The 12,096-nt window shown below is 34.2% G+C and overlaps 1 pseudogene across 2 annotated transcripts; it reads right to left on the bottom strand.

The window, feature by feature from the left end:
* Window positions 1-1,712: 1,712 nt before the first annotated feature.
* Window positions 1,713-5,185, bottom strand: LOC149544748 (nematode resistance protein-like HSPRO2 pseudogene; annotated as a pseudogene). 2 transcript variants are annotated; one of them, XR_016355068.1, is made up of 3 exons: window positions 5,019-5,185; window positions 4,251-4,563; window positions 1,713-3,507 (listed from the first exon to the last, which is right to left on the bottom strand). The product of XR_016355068.1 is annotated as a nematode resistance protein-like HSPRO2 pseudogene, transcript variant X2 (transcript). The 2 variants fall into 2 exon arrangements; XR_016355067.1 differs by having other exon boundaries at window positions 4,251-5,185.
* Between the last annotated feature and the right edge of the window lie 6,911 nt (window positions 5,186-12,096).

Here is a 12,096-nt window from a genome sequence, read left to right as displayed (position 1 = left end):
CTCCATCCTATATGCTATCAATGTCTCACCATTATTTTTCTATCCACCCCTAAGCATAAATAAATGATGAAATACAATGAATTCTAGGAAGAGGAGGCCATTGTTGTCCTTGGGTGGAAAATACTTCTCTTGAATCTCTCCTAATTGTTGTATGATCTCCAAAAATACCAATCTCAATGGAATATGAGAGAGCGTGACCGAAGGGACACTAGTGAAACCATACGGTCTAAAATAGTTTTGATTGGATGAAGGATAATATATCCCCAATTATTAAACTTGGGCCTCATACTTGCTAGAAGAATTGCTAACATCCTTAGTAGAATCATTTGTCATTCAAACTGGTTTTGTCAAAGGAAGATAAATTTTGGAGAATTTGATAACTAGTTGGGAGGCTTTGAATTGGGCCAAGTATTCTAGGTAGAATATAGGGATGATTCTTCCATATTTTTAGAAGGATTATGATAGAATTGAGTGACCTTTGTTATTGGTATGTTAGAAGCCTTTGGATTCCCTTGTTTCTTTTGCAAGTGGATTTCTATTATATTTAAGGACTCCTCTACTCTGAATGATGTCAATGGTGATATCTCAAACTCTGCCCCCCTTCAAAGGTCCATCAAACAAGGATTCCCTATTGTTCCTTTGTTAATTTGTAATTGCAACTAATGTTATGTTTTATATTTTGAGAGCCACTAAATTGGGGCCCCCTATCAAATGTATCTCCCTACCCAATAATGAAGAATTTATGAATGTCCGATTTTTTGATGATACATCATTGTTTCTAGAATTAAATAGATTGAACTTTGACAATGTAATGCATAGACTCTAGATCTCCTATTTTGCTTCAAGTTCCAAAATTGCCCCTCACAAGTCCACTAGTTTTGGTTGGTCAAAACTTCCTCCTAAGTGAATTTTCGAAAAAGGATGGCTTTGGAATGGACCAAGAGGTATTTTAGATCTACTGGTATCCCTTTCAATACTGGTCCTTCTAAAAGAAATATGTGGAAATGATTATACTCTTTAAGATTCAGAATAAACACTTCAAGTGCAAAACATGTATGCTCTCTCTTGCTAATAGACTGCAAGGTGTTCAAAAAGTTCTTGCATATCATGTTATTTATTTTACCTCATCATAATTATTTGCTATCTATCAGATATTCTCATAATAGATAGATTCATGCGAATCACTACTTCTGATAGATTTCCCTCTTTCCCTGTTTTATGAACTCCATAATGTCATCATGGATAGATCTGTGGGTTCTTATATATGGTTAAATGCCTTAATTAAATAGATGAGTACGGTGATTATACTTCTGTACAATCTTGCGTTGTGATTTTCTTCTACAATTTTGCGGTATGAGTTTACCGTCAGGGCATTGTCAAGTAATGAATGCATTCGTAATAATTTTACCGTCGGAATAGATTTCCAGATATCGTGATAATGTAATAGATGCGATTAGACAGAATTTTAATTTCATCACGATTCGAAATTCGAAAATAACGGGAATTTATCACGTTTTCAAGATTAATTTTTCATGGCCTGATAACATGAAGAAATTCGCGGAAAACATCGCTGCATTTTAGCAGATCTGACAAAAAAGAAACAGAATAATTTTAGTCTTATAATGCATTCTGTAGGGAGCTTAGGTCGCGCCTAATTTATAATTGCCTAGAAGAACTTTGCCTACAAGGAAAATCTATATACGGCTACGCAGTTGCAAAATTTATATATTATAAGGTAGGAATGATCAGAAATGTATCGTACAGAACAGAAATAGTCACCATTACAACGAATTTATAGCTGCAATTGACCAACAACAGGACTCAATCATAGGGGTATGAATAAAAGCCCTGAAGGTGAAGAGAAAACAAAATTTTACATTGGATTCAATCTTTGGATATAATCACATCAAAAAGCCATCTTTGTGTGTTGTATGCATAGATTTGATGTATATGAACACAATCCTGCTCTTTTCTTGCACCTAATTTGCTCTATGAACATGTTTGTGCATGCTGTGCATCATGGTTGTAGGATTGTGGTACCAGTAATCACTTAAGAATGTCTTGGCACCATCCACACTCGGGAAATAAGGAGGCTCAGAATATATCTGAGTCAGAGGATCTGAAGCCCCTGTATATGCTGTAAATCCATTCATTTCAACACTACCCATAACAACAATCACAAGCTGCTGATAAGAGAAGAAAAACCTCTTCACCGCAGCTTCAATTGCTTGGAAGGCCATCAGCAGATGAATTTTTCCATGATGATGAGCACCTTGATCTTTTCTATTTGAATGAAACAACTTCATGACTGATTCTTGAAGCCTTGGTCCACCCTTTGGATCAGCCTCAACATCCATAACTTTTGGCACAAGATTTCTTAGTTCCTTGCATGCATCTGTAAGGCTTCTCAGGGCATTGGATCTAAGGCAGTATGCACCATTGTAGGTACTAATACCACCATTAATGGAGGATATTCGGTTCTTGAGGCAGAGAAAATCATCTGGATCAACCAACTGGAACAGATTCTGAACGTCTGCAAGCAATTTCCATATCCTTTCAACCACCCAACAATCTCTGGATGCTCCTACAGAATCTCCATTGTTTATACTTTCATGCACTCTCTTCAGCAAAAATTTGGCTACAAATATCCAGGCCTCAAAGATCTGATGGACGGTGCAAATTGTGTGATCCTCCGTATTGAAGAACTGAGACGATTGTTTGAAGGAGTACACATAGCTTGGCTTGCAGATCTTGTCATATTCAAGAATAGGCTTTCCTGAAAGGTTTGGCTCCCCAATGCCTAAAGTGAAAGGAGCTCTTTGCATATAGCATTCAATTGCAAGCCATATTCTAGAAACCATATGTTCAGCCCTTTTCCACGTTCCTAACCTAGGTAATAAGCTCTCTTCACTTATTCTACTAACCACTGGTAAAGCCCCTGGCCTTTGCCACACCTCTTGGGCAACATTGGTAGCAAGAACACCACTGCTTACACACAATTGAACAACGGGTGCATTCTTGTCACCTTCACAAATCATTGATATCAATTCAAGCTGAGAACATGTTAGGGTTTCAAGCCTTCTTTTCCACTCTTCCTTGTCAATATAAGGCCTTGAATCACACAGGATTGATGAAATTAACCTGAATGTCATCTCCAGGGACTGCAAGGCTGGCTTTACCAGCATCTCAGCAGGCCAATCAAGCCATTCCTTGGACTCCCAATTTGCAGAGAGATCCAAGAGACTCGTGTATTGTTCATATGCCGCACACTCACTTGGAGAGGGATCTACAGATTCTACAATTAAACAAGAATGATTTATAGCATCTGTAGAAGATGAAGTCCTCCTATTACCTAAGCCATTACTATCCTGTATCACTTTCGGTGTAGTAGTAGTACTGCCTTGAAAACCTTCCATTCCTTCCATGCTATTACTGCTGCTACTGACCTTCATCATATCAACAAATTGTTTTCCTAGATCAAGGTGTAACCGGCCAAGATCGAAGCCTCTGCAAAACACATTTTGGGAAATACATTCAATAAAGTCCTCTTCAAAATAAACAGGTCGAAATCAGAAAAGTGACCACAAAAAATAAAAAATAAATTTAAAAAAATCTTATTTAGAACAGAACAATAAGAATATACCAAAATTTGGTTTCAGAAGAGAGCAATAATATGTGCACTTAATATGGTTCTCAAACATCATATCGACACGGGGAAAAATAAAACATGAAACTGGAATTTGGTTCGGATGAAAGAAAGATTACGTCTTGCTCCTATTACAAAAAGCTCAAAATGGGGTACCCTACAAACACGCCCAGTCATTGAACTTTTTATAATTACTTTCAGGCAAGAGCCTAAACGCTAAATTGTGTACCTCTTCTCTGGAAGGCCTTGGGTTCGAGTCTACTGGAGCTTGATTTTGGTCTGACCTCTTACCAATAATATGACTTTCATGCAGAAAAATACAGAATTTGTGTGTTCTTTAATGCAGAAAACAACTACAGCAAGGCAAGCAAAAAAGCCAGAAATTGGTATATTGGGGAAGATAGTGACAGATTAATACAAATCTTGTCCTGAAAAAAATCCAGGAATCCCACCTATTTGGTACACTAAGCCATCCTACAGACAACCCAACTAATAAAAAAAAGGAGAAATTTGTTTAGAAAACCATTCATTACAACCCATATTAATTCTGCATATGAAGAACTCAAATGATAAAAGTAAGACAAGTGTAGTTCACAAAACATACCTTTGACCCTCTGCCAATCACTGGTTATTGTTTCAAGCCTTGAAATATGTTGTGCCAGATTGGTGAAAAATACTCGTCCTTCCAACACTACAGTTTCCTGGGAACGGAACTTGATCTTCAATTTGAAACACTTGTACAGGCAAAAACAAGCTCCAAACTATTTGAGATCATCAAAACAAACACCTCAATTGAATTTGATTTTATCCTGAACCACCAAACAACAGGGGCCCAATATGCGTGAGATTTATCACAGCCGAAACAGCACCGGACTGAATTCAACAAGGATCCTCAATTGATTCTAATTTTTCAAAGCCTAAGGACACCCACATCAAAAACTTGGGGTTACTAAAGATCTTTAAACAGGCAAACTGCAGAGAGCAATTTTCTCTTGTTGCAAAATCGAAAACTGTACGAAATTAAAGAGTTGAGATAGGAATAGAAGTTCTTCAAGGATACACCAAATAAAAAAAACTAGGAATTCCCCAAATTTATCAGCTAGTGAGTACGTAAAACAAAAAAAAATTAATGAACAATGGTATGAAATTTATAGCAAGGATTTGAAAATGACCCCTGTTAAGCACACCCAAATCAATGAAAAGTATCTGGATAAGCCCCAAATTACTAAATAAACAGTATACAACCAGGGAGCAAGAAGAACACAACGCTCTTATTGCGCGAAGGTATGAAACTTAAGGTGGCTATTGGAAGTTTGAGTGTCTATGAGGAAATGAAATGGGTGAGAAGACCCATTTATGGGATTTGGCTTACCGACCGCCGCACCAAGAAACAGAATTGCAAAGGCAATCTTTTAAATCTCTGTCCTTATCTCTTATCAGAATTGGCGGTGTTGCAGGTAGATAGATCAACCTAATCAAAAAGGCAAACAAAGCTTGTCCCAGATAAACAGTCCCAATGTTCGTATGAAGGCCAGATCTGACTCAAGGCTGCATGAATTCGCCAGTCTTATAGGAGAGCGGAAGAGTTAAAAAAACCCGGGATTTGTCGTAGAATTCCACACGGCAATGGGGAATAATTCAAATTCAAATGGCCAGGGAAAGCGGAAGGAAAAAAGAAGTGGGTAATGTGGAAGGGGAGAAGTCTGACCGCTGGTTTCGGTTGAATTGGTATTCTACTAAGCCGCCCTAATTGTGTGCGTTTCAAGAGACACTAATCCGAAATTTACACCCATTTTTGGGTAACGTCAGTTACTTTCCTTATACCAGCGGCTCCACCATTGTTGGTTTCCCACCGTCTTCGAAACGCATCTTGAAGGCGATTGGGAAAGGCTGATTTTAACGTTGAGACATTTTATGGAATGTTCTGGACATGACAGAACTCTTCCTTCGCTTTTTTAATTGTTGTCGGCATTCTTGGCAGAGAGTGCCACCTTGTGCTGCCATGTCAGTATTGAGGTGGATATTATCCCTGAGCCCTGTGAGCCTTATGGGCTAAGGAAGGGGCTTCGATGTGGCATAAACCATTCTGGATTAACTAGGTCCCTGTTAAAAAACAGAAGTGTGGATATGTTATTAGGTTTTATTAAGATAGGATACAATTGCAATCACATTTTCTCTGTCTTTCGAACTAGATTAAAAAACAATAATCGATGGAGTCACGCATTCAGGGAGACGCTTGATTTATGGTGGGCTCTTTAAGAACCTTTCAACTTCACTAGTAGACCAAGGGCCTATTGACAATTAAAATCTTTTTAATAATAATTTGATAATTTGTTTTAATTTCTATTTAAACTAACTTAATAAAAATGTACTTTTGTTAAAAGGCTATGGCTTATTGATGAAGTTGAAAGGCTCCCAAAGAATCCATTAGGAATGTCAAGTCTTGTTGAGTGGAAGACATGCAAGAACTGAGGTCATTCCGAAATGGAAGCATTTATGCATTTGAATTTATTGCATTCATTAATTTCAAAGTGAGAAGTGGCCAACTGGAATGGCCATGTGTCCAAACTAGAGAAAAAACTAAATGATCTCACCAACCATTTTCCTTATTTACAAAAGTTTCTCTCAATGTCCCACTAATTTCCTATAATATTTTTTACCTAGACTTTCTAAGTTTTTTATATTAAATTTTAAAATCTAAGTTTTTTATATTAAAATTTAAATTCAATTTTTAAAATTATTTTAAATTTTTTATGGGTAATAAGAGGTTCAAAAGTTACTATTGTGCTACAAGCTTTTACCTTGTGAAATATAATTATATTATATAAATATAATTAAAATAATAATAACATTTCAAAATTAGATTTTAAGTTTGGGTAATTACTATATTTCATTATTAAAAAATTTAATCGTGTACATTAAGTTATTATTTTAATTCTATAATTTTTAAATAGATTATATTTTTTAAGTAATAGATTTTGATTTTATTAATATTAGGGCATAAGTACAAATTGTAATGCCTATCTAACCCTAAAGATAATTGGTGGTTTTTGGAGTTGTAATTAGCATACTAGGATTATTGAAGCTAGGTTTTCTTCTTATTGTTTTGTCCTGATTGTTATGTTATGTGACTTAGCTTGACAATGAAATTTACATCATATGCATATAGGACTAAGCGGATGTGATACTATAAGATTATGTTCAAATATATGTTTACTAATTAGGGTCTTCAATATTATATAGTGCTAGAATCTCTTATAATAATCCTCTATCTACTAGATAACCCTCTAGAGTAATGAGATTACCTAATGTAAGATATAGGGTCCCATGATTTAGTTAGGGCTAGTTAAATGTTTATTAGCTAGATATATGTCCAGACAAAACCCTCATCTTCTTATAGAATAACATGTCAATAGCTTAGGCATATTCTTTTCTTTGATGTCATCCTTGTGATACTATTATGTGATTTGAATCTACATATGATGTTTCATTCTTTCTTTGGCCCATGTTTATACCATGCCTCAGTAAGACCAAACGTATTGTTATATTCCTATTCCAGCATCATATTATGGATCATGCTTTACATTAGGAGATTAGACATGCTTTTTATTAAGGAAAATGAGTTTTTAATGGGGCCCTGAAACCCTACAATAGTAAAAGAAAAACCTAGATAAAGTGCTTAAAGTATCATCAGCATAAAGCCACTAATAGAAACGATAGCCTCCCATAAAAAAACAAGAAATAAATAGAAATAAATAGGGAAGCAGAGCAAAAAAAAGGACAGGCCCAAAAAGCCAGGAAAAAGGCTCATGCAATTTCTCTGAGAATTTTTGCACCTCAAATCTCTAGCATTTTCATTCTTCCAGTTGCCTCTTTCAGGTCTGAAAGATCTTTCTCAGCTTCCTAGATGTCCTTTTTCTTTGTGCTAGATTTGGTTCTCTTTCTCATACCATCCTTTGGAGTCTTATCCTTCCCATTGTTGAGAGATTGGTCATCCTCCTTACTAGCCCTGTGTTCTTCAAGTTTGTTTATGAGCATCTTTATGTTGTCATTTGATTCTTTTATAATGTTATAGCTTTTCTCAACAATTCTCTGCAGAGTGCCCTCCATAATCTAAAATCTACTCTTCACTTCCTCCACTCTATTATTCATTTCATTTTCCTCCTCTATTTTCTTGTTCTGCATGTTGCAATTATCCCTTTCCAGTCTACCCACTATGTACTTGAGCTCCTGGATTTCATGGAAAGTCCATTTAGTGGTTCAATAACTATCAATAGCATTGTTTTTAGCATTATTAAGCACATCCATATGAGGGTTTTCCTTTGTGATGTCACTCAAAATAACAAGGGCAGGGTCAATAAGCTCCTCCATTTGAATTTTTCCCTCGTTATTCTCCTTAACCAGAGTTTTGATCATCTCTCTCTTGAGCCCCATCCTCGCAGAAATATTATCAAAATGTCTCCAAACCACTTTCCTATCTTTTCTTGAAATCATACATGTGTATTGGCTAGACCCAAATTCCTTAAATTCCTACTCATTCTTATCCCCACCCCCTTGCTTCTCATCTTCCTCATTGTTATCCTTCCCCTCCTCCTACCTTTCCTCCCTAGAGTCGATATCTCTCCTCAAACTTTAAGAGATCAAACATGTTGTTTAGAGTTCTATATTAGTATCACATTATGGAGCATGGTTTACACTATGCTTTAAATACATTGTGTGGACATATTATTTATATAGATGTTATTATTATGGATATGGTTCTTTTGATTCATGATTTGGTTGTAAGCTAATCTATTGACCCACCATTTGTTATATATGTATCACTGTTTATAGTTTCTTCTTGATAGTCATAGCCACTCCTACTAGAGATCTACATGATGTTGAAATCCTCCTTCCTTGCTCATCACTATATGTATGTATGTATGTATTTATGTGTATTATATGTTGTCGATTGGTGATGCAAGTGTGTGCAGGTACCAAGTATCAACTATAATGCCTACCCCTAGTTTACTTTTCACATTGGATTGTCGGATTCTTTTAGGCCAGTTTTATGATTATGTTATATAATTAGCGGTACTTGGTTACCGAATTTGATTAGATGTTATTTTGGACTTAGTTTATATATGTGATGAGCTATTTAGTTATTTCATGGGTTCATGATTATTTCAATGATGATATATGAATGTTCATATAGTGATTTTAGTTATTTCATGATGATAGTTAGATGGATGATTTATACATAGTTTCTATGGTTACTTACCCTATACTTGCACGTGTATGGTGTACTTGTATATTTTACTTTATGTTTGACATTTCTTATGTGGTTAAGGGAGGGAGTCATAGTCACCTGCTAGTTGGGATCTACATGATGCACCACTTTCCACCAATGCATGTTTAGTTTAGATTATATGTATATGTACATGCTCAGATTTTATGCAGATTGTAGGTACTGGGCATCGACTTCCCTGAATTGCTAGGATGAGTTTGCCTTATCGCAATATCTCAATGGTAAAAGAGGGGAGATAATTCTTGAGTCCAAATCCTAACCCTAAGCCAATTGTCCTAGAAAGTAGGACAAGTATCTGAGTTATTTACCCTTCTGAATTCGTCAAGTGACATGAATTTGAGATTTTGACCCTTGAGTTTGATTTAGTACTTTGTCCTTCAGAGGGATTTTCTTATTTAATTTGTGAACCTATTGTATTTTCAGTTATAAATTAAATCAAATAAAAGTTTATTAAATGATTTAATTTAATGAAAATTTTATAAAGAAAAATCAATATTTGATTATATTTAATTAATTGAGAAATTGATTAAATAAAAGATTTAATTAAAGTTTTAATTTTTAGCTTAATTATATTTATTTAATTTAATAATAATTTATTTAGGAGTTTTAATAAATATTTTATTAAAGACATCTTGTGTTTTAATAAAAGAGAGAAAGAATTAATTAAATAAAGTTTATTTAAATTAAAATGCAAAAAGTTTGCACATGAAATTAAAATAAAATAAAATATTAAAGAAAAAGGGTTTGCGTGATTGCAAACTGAAACCCTAAAGGAAGAAGGCTCTTTATTAAGAAATCAGAGCTCATTTCTCCACATAGGTTTGGAGGAGCAAATTTCAAGGAAAGCGTTTTTTGACAAAACAGGAAATTCTTGCAATCTTTGAGTGTTCATCTTAGCATCAAATCAAGTTAGGATCGTTGCTTGAATTTATCATAGTAATTTCTCTTCGTATTTCTCTATGTCTTCTTCATGCTTGTTTGAGAATCTTGTTTTGGAAATGGCTTTGTTTGAAACCCTTGTTTGTGAAATTATTGTTCGTCGTTTCAAAAATGTCTGTGGTTGAAATTAATATGAAACCCTCGTATGAGAATCCTTGATTTTTGTTATTGAATACTCTTATTGGAAAATTTTGAATCGGGTTAGGGTTTGATAAAGAATACCATAATTTTTTTTGACTGGTTTAATTATTTTTCCCTATCAAATCTATTTTGAAATTAAAAAGTTTATATATATATTACTATGGTTATAATATTTTTTAAGGAAAAACATATTTTTATTGGGCGTTGGAAGGAATCGGATCTGTAAATTGTTATTAAAAAAATTTAATTTAAAAAAATTGTATGTTTTGGGTGGGCAGGCACCACCACCCCCCTTCCCTTTTCTCTTAATCGTACGTTGTAAGCAGTGCTTGCTACTGCTACAGCATGCACGACTGCCTAAGTAGCGTGTGCGACTGCTAGTAGCGCATGTGGCTGCCTAGCAAACCCCCTTTATAAGAGGAAAGACTTTTTAAATGTCTTTTAAAAATATATTTTTTTAATTATTATTTATTTTAAATAATTTTATTACTATTAATTAGTTTAAAATAAATGTTATTTTATTTCAATTTATTAATTATTAATATTTTTTAAATATTAGTTAATTACAAGAAAACTCTATAATATAGTTAAAGATTAATTTATTAACATATTAAAATATGATTGAACTAGATTTAATTTAAAGGAGTTTTATTAAATTTATTTTAAGGGAATTTCTTTTATTATTTATATTTAATAATATTAAATTTAGTTTTCTTTTTAGGATTAAATTTTATCTTATAAATATGAATCATTAATTTATTCACCAAACTACACTTCTTCGTATTAATAAAAAAATCTCTTCCCTTAGCCTCTTAAAGACCCTATGAATATGCATTATATGATCTTCCAATTTCTTACTCAAGATCAAAATATCATCTAGGTAAACAATGAAATACAAGTAGCTAGAGTTATTTATAGTTCACTCTTGAATCACATGATTGTACTTAGTGCATTGGTTATCCCAAAAGGATTGACTAACCACTCATACAAGCACTCCTTTGTCTTGAAAGTTGTCTTCCATTCATCTCCTTCTCTAATCCAAATTTGGTGATATCCACTCTTCAGATCTATATTTGTAAAATACACAAATCTACTCAAACATTCTATAATATCATCAATCCTTGTAAAGGGGAATCCATACTTGATAGTGATCTTGTTGATGGCTTAAGAATCTATACACATACTCCATTATCCATTTTTATTTAGTGCTAACATTTCTGGTACAACACATACTCAAAATCTCTTGAATCAACCCCTTCTGCAACAAGTCATGTATTTGTTTGTTCAATTCTTTCCTTTCTGTTGGAGTCATTCTATGAGCTTCCTTATTTAGAAAATTGGCTTCTGGAATCAAATCCATTTGATGACTAATATTTCTCACAGGCATAAACCCATTAGGCACAATATCAGATACAATATTCTAATACTTATCAAACAAATCTACAACTTCTACAGGTACATCTTCTACTTCCTACTACTATATTTTGGAATTAAATAAAAATATATGTGATCATGCCTCGTATCTTCTAGAAACTTTCTTTCATCAAACTACACAAATTCTAGCACTACTACATATCTTTTCTTCTATTTTTTTCAATGGTTTGAACTTGCGTCAAATTCCATCCTTTGTTATGGAACAAGTGTTTGCACATGGCCATCATGTATAGCATGCTTGTCAAACTACCACAACCTTTCTAGAACATATGACATGCATCCATGGGTATGATGTCACATAGTACCTTATCATGGTAGCTCCCAATCTTCAACTTCAACAAACATTGTTCATTGACCATGAACTTGTGGTCATCCTGGACCCAGGAAATCCAACATGGACATGGTTGTTTCTCTCTCTTGAGATTTAATTTTTTGACCATCTCCTCTGACACCAAATCATTAGTACTCCCACTATTGATAATCACATCACAACACTCATCCTCATGCTTGTATCTATTGTGGAACAAAATCTTCCTTTGATCCAAATCCTTCTCTTCATTTATCAAGGTTCTCTTGACAATTAGGGTTTATCACATCTTAGCATTATCATGGCACTTAGACAAGGCTTCTTCTTTTGCATATACAACTC

The sequence above is a fragment of the Cupressus sempervirens genome, chromosome 8 (genome assembly GCF_028749045.1).
Source record: "Cupressus sempervirens isolate cs-2001-9-10 chromosome 8, ASM2874904v1, whole genome shotgun sequence".
Classification (NCBI taxonomy): domain Eukaryota; kingdom Viridiplantae; phylum Streptophyta; class Pinopsida; order Cupressales; family Cupressaceae; genus Cupressus; species Cupressus sempervirens.
The sequence above is the reverse complement of the archived record's forward strand: the minus strand, read 5'-3'. Positions and strand labels throughout refer to the sequence as shown.